The sequence below is a fragment of the Oryx dammah genome, unplaced genomic scaffold (assembly GCF_014754425.2).
Source record: "Oryx dammah isolate SB20612 unplaced genomic scaffold, SCBI_Odam_1.1 HiC_scaffold_2, whole genome shotgun sequence".
In the NCBI taxonomy this organism is placed as follows: domain Eukaryota; kingdom Metazoa; phylum Chordata; class Mammalia; order Artiodactyla; family Bovidae; genus Oryx; species Oryx dammah.
In genome coordinates this window covers 138590543-138599017 of record NW_024070186.1, presented here as the reverse complement: position 1 = coordinate 138599017, position 8475 = coordinate 138590543, and the positions used below count along the sequence as shown (strand labels likewise).

At 39.1% G+C, this 8475-nt stretch overlaps 1 non-coding gene across 1 annotated transcript; it reads left to right on the top strand.

Annotated features, from left to right (window-relative positions):
• Positions 1 to 294: 294 nt before the first annotated feature.
• LOC120859373 lies at positions 295 to 401 on the top strand. The gene has a single exon (XR_005720061.1). It is a non-coding gene; the product is annotated as a U6 spliceosomal RNA (small nuclear RNA).
• Positions 402 to 8475: the final 8074 nt, after the last annotated feature.

Here is an 8475-nt window from a genome sequence, read left to right as displayed (position 1 = left end):
GGCATCACCGATTCGATGAACATGAGTTTGAGCAAGCTCCGAGAGTTTGGTGATGGACAGGGAAGCCTGGCATGCTGTAGTCCATGGGGTCACAAAAATTCAGACATAAATGAGCAACAAACTGAACTACCTGTTCATCATTTATCTATTTATTTATCCTTCTATCAAGTTGGGCTCAGTCACTGTTTATTAGTGTGTAGAATACGTAATGCTCCTGGAATAAAATCTGGTAATTTTCAGTGTGACTAGGAGGTTATGTCATGATTTTCCACTTAAAAATGCAATGAGATTTCAGTGTTCACTTCAGCAACACATATACTAAAATTGGAATGATACAGAAAAGATTAGCATGGCCTCTGCACAAGGATGACAAACAAATTCCTGAAGTGTTCCATATTTTAAAAAAATACAATGGGATTTTAGAAGTCTCTGTTTCTATTTAGATTTCATTGCATTGTATATATGTCTGTAGAGGGGTTAGGGGGGGAAAATGGAGAACTTGTCCATACATTCTCAAAATTACTTTAATATAATCCCAGTATTTAGAATATTACCAACCAAGTTATTCATAAAATATTTGCCAAACTCCTTCATTTATGGACTGAATTTAGATCATATGAAGAGGGTGAGAAGGACATTTTGGAAGATTGATTGCATGAGCAGTGGTGCATGAGCAAAGCCATGGCAAGTTGAAGATAGTAATGAGATTTGTCCTGTAAAAAGTCTTACAGATTATATAAGGAAAAAATTGTGAATGGGTAATATAAGTCTCAAATAAGAATAGTCTGAGTAATTCTTATAATAAATTTTCACTGTTATGCCTGAGTAGATGATAAAAATTATAACACTCAGAACACAAGTAGAATATTTAATTTCCTTATTTAATTTTAAGGGGACAAAATTTTTAAACTTTAGACTGTCACAGTAGAAATATATGCATAGGCTCCCAGTATCAAAATAAAAAGTGCATATTAGTCTTTGCATTCAAGGGTATGGACAACTGAACTCTACTCTTAGTGCTCATCAGACAACTCCAATTACAAATGACACATCCCTTCATCCTCGACCACAGAGTCCTTTGACTAGAACTGGTTCTACTACTTTCATACTGAATTGGAGGCTGGACATACTGAGTTGGAGGCTGGACATACTGAGTTGGAGGCTGGACATCCACTAAAGATCCTAAGGCTAGGATCTTTAGTGGATTAGGTGCACCATACACTCATTCTTTTGAAGGCTTTTATTCTGTGCTAGACACTAGTGTGGAATCTGTGATCTGGCCTCATTGAACAAGAACTTACTCATCTTAGTTGTTATTGTTATTCTTTTTTTATTTTCAACTTTACTGGCACTCAAAGTCTTTTCTCTTGCTCTAATCTATTCAAGGACATAGAGAAAAATCCAATAATTTAGATAGGTAAAATGAGAAAAGATAACAATATTAAGATGAGAGTATTCATAGATTAGCTAATAGTCTTTAGGAGTATGAGAAAAATACACACCTATTGTAATACAAATTCACTTATCAGAATATTATCCTGTTACATGGAGAAATCCATTTCTTCATCTTTGTCCTTTCAACTGTACCTACTCCTCCATAATCTTAGCAATAACCCATAGAGATAAGAGTCTTCAAGTATCACTGTTGATCACATGCAAAAACATTAGTTTGATGGATTAAGTTTTTCACTGATTAATACTGGATGCTTTATCAGTTAGACTTAGGTTCAATTGAATCCAACATACATATTCAAACTAATAGCTATAAAAAGATAAAAATGGACTCCTTTCTTATAACATGATAATACAGAGGTAGGCATTTTGAAGGTAAACTAGCTCAGGATATTGTGTTTTGTTGCTCTACATTCTTCGATAATGCCTCAAGATCCAAGACGGCACCTCTGAAAGTCTTCCATCATAATGCACAAATCTAGAATTACAAAGAGAAAGTGCGTTCCTTTTCTAACAGTTAACTGTGTAGACATTCTATGGGCAACTTTACATCTATTACATTCCAAACTTAATAATATGGGCATACTTACCTAAAGTCAAAGATGGAAAATGTAAGCTTTATACAAATTGGAAATGTTACCGAATCAAAATCTGTTTTGTCACTAATGAAGTTAAGCAGCATGGCTATTAAGAGAAAATGAATTGTCTCTGACCAAATCTCTTCACTATTTATCTGAAATATATGTCAAAGTATAAGATGAGCTTTAAGTTTGTATTTTAGGAGCATAAAGAAAAACTTCAAATAGCCACAATCATGTACATAAGTATAAAACTTAATGTTTTGACATTTTTAGTGGTCTTGAAATGAATAAAAATTCTCTAACTCCATCACATCTGGCATATTTATTCTTTATGTTTCTCCAACAAGACTCAATGTTCTTCTTTATGTTGGAGTAATGATTCCATGTTGTCTAGAATGAATATTGGGGTCTTTCTTTTTGACTATATATGTAGATTAGGCAGAGTAATAGCCCTCTCAAATATGTCCATCCACATCCTAATCTCCCAAACCAGTAAAAAAAAAAAAAAAAAGCTAATTTATGTGGTTAAGAATTTTACAGAGTTGACTGAATTATCTTGAGATGGGGAGATTATCATCTATTATCACATTGGGGTCAATATAATTCAAAGAGTCTTTGTAAGGAGGATGCATGAGTATCAGAGTCAGACAAAAAGCAATTTGAGAATACTATACTGATGGTTTTGGAGAACCAGGGAGAGGTCATGAGCAAAGGAATGAAGGCAGACTCAGAAGTTGGAAAAGGCAAGGAAACAGATTAGTTTTCAACTGCCAAGGAACTCCAGAAGAATGAAGCCCTATCAGTTTTACTTTAGCCCAGTGAGACTCCTGGTGCACATAACAGTTAAATATAAACTGTTATTGTGTTAAGCTACTAGTGTTAGTAGCTCAGTGGTGTCTGGTTCTTTGTGATCCCATGGACTGTAGCCTACCAGGATCTTTTGTTTATGAAATTCTCCAAGCAAGAATACTGGAGTGGGTTGCCATTTCTGTCTCCAGGGGATCTTCCTAACCCAGGGAATGAGCCCATGTCTCCTGTACTGCCAAAAGATTCTTTACCTTGTAAGCCACTAAGTTTGTGGTAATTAGATCTTTGGCAGTTGAAAACTAATATGCTATATAACAAACAGCACTGTTAATACAACCTAAATGAACAAACAAAATTTTGTTTCTTTATTTTCTGAAATGTACTTAGTTTTCCTCGTGAATGACTATTCTCTTGGGGTAAAGAGGAAAACTGAACTTTCCGATTAATTACATTTCATATAAAGTGTCTTCCACGTAACATGTATTTTTCTAATTATTGCTCACACTTTCATACGACCTCTTTGACTTCCTGATTACCTCCAAGATGGTATCTGTGTATACTTTTTGGGCTTAAGAGATCCAATAGCAGTGAATTAAAGGAGTCCAGTATCAAATATGGGCCCATGGTTTCTCTAACACTGAATTAGAACCTATGAGCTAGACCGGTTCTTGACTAGATCCTCAGTCATAATGCTGGAAATCTCTTTGAATCTGACAACAAATGCTGTGGACGTTATTTGTTGCATCTAAATTTGCTGTCTATGGACAATTTCAGCTCATATATAACCACTCTCTGAACATGAGCAATCATGAACTTCTCAGTCACCTGCACATTTCTCACAGCCTCTCAGGAGCCATGAGTTCTTCCATACACTCATTCAAGTAAACACTTTCTTGGGCAACATTTCTCTTACTACATATTAGAGAATTGTTCCAAGTTGAATGTGAAACTGTGAGCCTCATTAAGAGGCTTAAAATCAGTTCAGCTCAGTCATTCATTCGTGTCTGACTCTTTGCGACCCCATGAACCGCAGCACGCCAGGCCTCCCTGTCCATCACCAACTCCCAGAGTTTACTCAAATTCATATTCATTGAGTCAGTGATGCCATCCAACCATCTCATCCGCTGCTATCCCATTCTCCTGCCTTCAATCATTCCCAGCATAAGGGTCTCCTACACCTCAGTTCAAAAGCATCAATTCTTCAGTGCTCAGCATTTCTTTATAGTGCATCTCTCACATCCATATATGACTACTGAAAAAACCATAGCCTGGACTAGATGGACAAGTGTTGGCAAAATAATGTCTCTGCTTTTTAATATGCTGTCTAAGTTGGTCATAGCTTTTCTTCCAAGAAGCAAGCATCTTTTAAATTCATGGCTGCAGTCACCATCTGCAATGATTTGAGGGTCCAAAAAAATAAATTCTGTCACTGTTCCCATTGCTTCGCAACACATTTGTCATGAACTGATGGGACCAAATGCCATTATCTTAGTTTTCTGAATGTTGAGTTTTAAGTTAAATTTTTCACATTCCTCTTTCACTTTCATCAAGAGAATCTTTAGTTCTTCATTTTCTGCCATAAGGGAGGTGTCATCTGCATATCTGAGGTTATTGATATTTCTCCCAGCAATCTTGATTCCAGCTGTGCTTCCTCCAGCCCAGTGTTTCTCATGATGTACTATGCATTTAAGTTAAATAAGCAGAGTGAAAATACACGGCCTTGACGTACTCCTTTCCCAATTTAAAACCAGTCTGTTGCTCCAACATCATTTCTAACTGTTGCTTCTTGACGTGCATACATATTACACAGGAGACAGGTCAGGTGGTCTGGTATTCCCATTTCTTGAAGCATTTTCCAGTTTGTTGTGGTCCTCACATTCAAACCCTTTGGCATAGTCAATAAAACAGAAGTAGATGTTTTTTTTCTGGAACTCTCTTGCTTTTTTGATGATCCAGCAGATGTTGGCAATTTGATCTCTAGTTCCTCTGCCTTTTTAAAAACCAGCTTAAACATCTGAAAGTTCGCGATTCACGTACTGCTGAATTTTGGCTTGCAGAAGTTTGAGCATTACTTTACTAGCGTGTGAGATGAGTGCAATTATGCGGTAGTTTGAGCATTCTTTGGCATTACTTCTCTTTGGGATTGAAATGAAATTTTCCAGTCCTGTGGCCACTACTGAGTTTTCCAAATTTTCTCTCATATTGAATGCACACGTTCACAGCATCATCTTTTAGGATTTGAAATGACTCAACTGAAATTTCATCACCTCCACTAGATTTGTTCCTAGTGATGCTTTCTAAGGCTCACTTGAATTTGCATTCAAGGATATCTGGCTCTAGGTGAGTGATCCACACATTGTAATTATCTGAGTCATGAAAATCTATTTTGCATATTTCTCCTGTGTATTCTTGCCACCTCTTCTTAATAACTTCTGCTTCTGTTAGTTCCATACCATTTCTGTCCTTTATTGTGCCCATCTTTGCATGTTCCCATGGTAGCTCTGATTTTCTTGAGGAGATCTCTAGTCTTTCCCATTCTATTGTTTTCCTCTATTTCTTTGCCTTGATACCTGAAGAAGGCTTTCTTACCTCTCCTTGCTATTCTTTGGAATCCTCCATTAAAATGGGTATATTTTTCCTTTTCTCCTTTGCCTTTCGTGTATCTTCTTATCACAGCTATTTGTAAGGCTTTCTTAGCCAACCATTTGGCCTTTTTGCATTTCTTTTTCATGAGGATAGTTTTGATCCCTGCCTCCTGTACAATGTCATGAACCTCCATCTATAGTTCTTCAGACACTCTGTCTACCAGATCTAATACCTTGAATCTATTTGTCACTTCCACTGTATACTGGTAGGGATTTGATTTATGTCATATCTGACTGGTCTAGTGGTTTTCCACACTTTCTTCCATTTAAGTGAATGTGGCAACAATGAGTCCATGATCTGAGCCACAGTCACCTCCCAGTCTTGATTTTGCTGACTGTATATAGCTTTTCCATCTTTGGCTTCAAAGAATATAATCAATCTCATGTCAATATTGATCATATGATGATGTCTATGTGTAGAGTCTTCTCCTGTGTTGTTGGAAGAGGGTGTTTACTATTATCAGTGTGTTCTCTTGGAAAAACTTTGTTAGCCTTTGTCCTGCTTCAATCTGTACTCCAAGGCCAAATTTGACTATTATTCCAGGTATGTCTTCACTTCCTAACTTTGCATTCCAGTTCCCTATAATGGAAAGGACATCTTTTTTGGATGTGACTTCTAGAAGGTTTTGTAGATCTTCATAGAACCATTCAACTTCAGCTTTTTCAGCATTACTGGTCGGGGCATAGACTTGGATTACTGTGATATTGAATGGTTTGCCTTGGAAATGAACAGAAATCATTCTGTTGTTCTTGAGATTTCATCCAAGTACTACATTTCAGAATCTTTTGTTGACTACTATAGCTACTCCATTTCTTCTAAGGGATTCTTGCCCACCGTAGTAGATATAATGGTCATCTGAGTTAAATTCTGCCATTCCATTCCATTTTATTTCGCTGATTCCAAAAATGATGACATTCACTCTGGCCATCTCCTGTTTGACCACTTCCATTTTGCCTTGGTTCATGAACCTAACATTCCAGGATCCTATGCAATATTGCTCTTTACAGCATCAGACTCGACTTTCATCGCCAGTCACATCCACAACTGGGTGTTGTTGTTGCTTTGGCTCTGTCTCTTCATTCTTTCTGGAGTTATTTCTCCACTGACCTCCAGTAGCATTTTGGGCACCTACCAACCTGGGGAGTTCCTCTTTCAGTGCCGTGTCTTTTGCCTTTTCATACTGTTCATGGGGCTCTCATTAAAGTGGTTTTCCGTTCCCTTCTGCATTGGACCATGCTTTGTCAGAACTCTCCCCCATGACCCGTCTGTCTTGGATGGCCATACAGGGCATGGTTTCACTGAGTTAGACAAGGCCGTGGTTCATGGGATCAGATTGGTTAGTTTTCTGTAATTATGGTTTTCACGGTGTCTTCCTCCTGATGAGAAAGATAAGAGGCTTATGGCACCTTCCTGACTGGAGAGACTGACTGAGATTCAAACTGGGTCTTGTTCTGATGGGTGAGGACATGTTCAGTTCAGTTTAGTCCCTCAGTCATATCTGACTCTTTGTGACCCCATGAACCACAGCACTCCAGGCCTCCCTGTCCATCACCAATTCTCGGAGTCCACTGAAACCCATGTCTATTGAGTTGGTGATGCCATCCAACCATCTTATGCTTTGTCGTCCCCTTCTCCTCCTGCCTTCAATCTTTCCCAGCATCACGGTCTTTTCACATGAGTCAGCTCTTCGCATGAGCTGGCCAAAATATTGGAATTTCAGCTTCAACATTAGTCCTTCCAATGAACACCCAAGACTGATATCCTTTAGAATGGACAGGTTGGATCTCCTTGCAGTCCAAGGGACTCTCAAAAGTCTTCTCCAACACCACAGTTCAAAAGCATCAATTCTTTGATGCTCAGCTTTCTTTATAGTCCAACTCTCATATCCATAAATGGCCACTGGAAAAACCATAGCCTTGACGGACCTTTGTTGGCAAAGTAATGTCTCTGCTTTTTAATATGCTATCTAGTTTGGTCATAACTTTCCTTCCAAGCAGTAAAAGTCTTTTAATTTCATGGCTGAATCACCATCTGCCATGATTTTGGAGCCCCCCAAAATAAAGTCTGACACTGTTTCCACTGTTTCCCCATCTATTTGTCATGAAGTGATGGGACCAGATGCCATGATCTTAGTTTTCTGAATGTTAAGCTTTGTGCCAACTTTTTCACTCTCCTCTTTCACTTTCATTAAGATGCTCTTTAGTTCTTCTTCACTTTCTGTTGGACATGCTCAGTAAATCTTTAAATCAATTTCTGTTGATGTTGATGGCTGTTGCCCCTCACTGTTATTTACCTGGGGCCAAACTATGGTGGAGGTAATGAAGATTACAATGACCTCCTTCAAAAGGTCCCATGCATGCACTGCTACACTCAGTGCCCCCATCCCTGCAGCAGGCCATCATTGACCCATGCCTCCACCAAAGACTCCTGGACATTCACAGACAAATCTGGTTCAGTCTCCTATGGGGTCACTGCTCCTTTCTCCTAGATCCTGGTATGCACAAGGTTATTTGTGCCCTCCAAGAGTCTGTTTCCCTAGTCCTTTGTAAGTTCTGGTGGCTCTATAATGGATTTAATGGTGCCCTGCTCCAAGAGGGCTTATGCCATACCCAAGTCTGCTGCACCCAGTGATAACCCATGCATCCAGAGCCCCTGACCCTTCGGCAGTCCACTGATGACCCATACCTCCACAGGAGACACTCAAACACAGCTCTGTCTCAGTCTCTGTTGATTCTCTGTGTCCTGGTGCACACGAGGTTTGTTTGAGCCCTCTGAGAGTCTCTGGCAGGTATCAGGTTTGATTTTAAATGTGATTTCACCCCTCCTACCATCTTGCTGACGCTTCTCCTTTGCCCTTGGATGTAGCTGCTGCTGCTGCTGCTGCTGCTGCTGCTAAGTCGCTTCAGTTGTGTCCGACTCTGTGCGACCCCAGAGATGGCAGCCAACCAGGCTCCCCGTCCCTGGGGTTCCCCAGGCAAGAACACTGGAG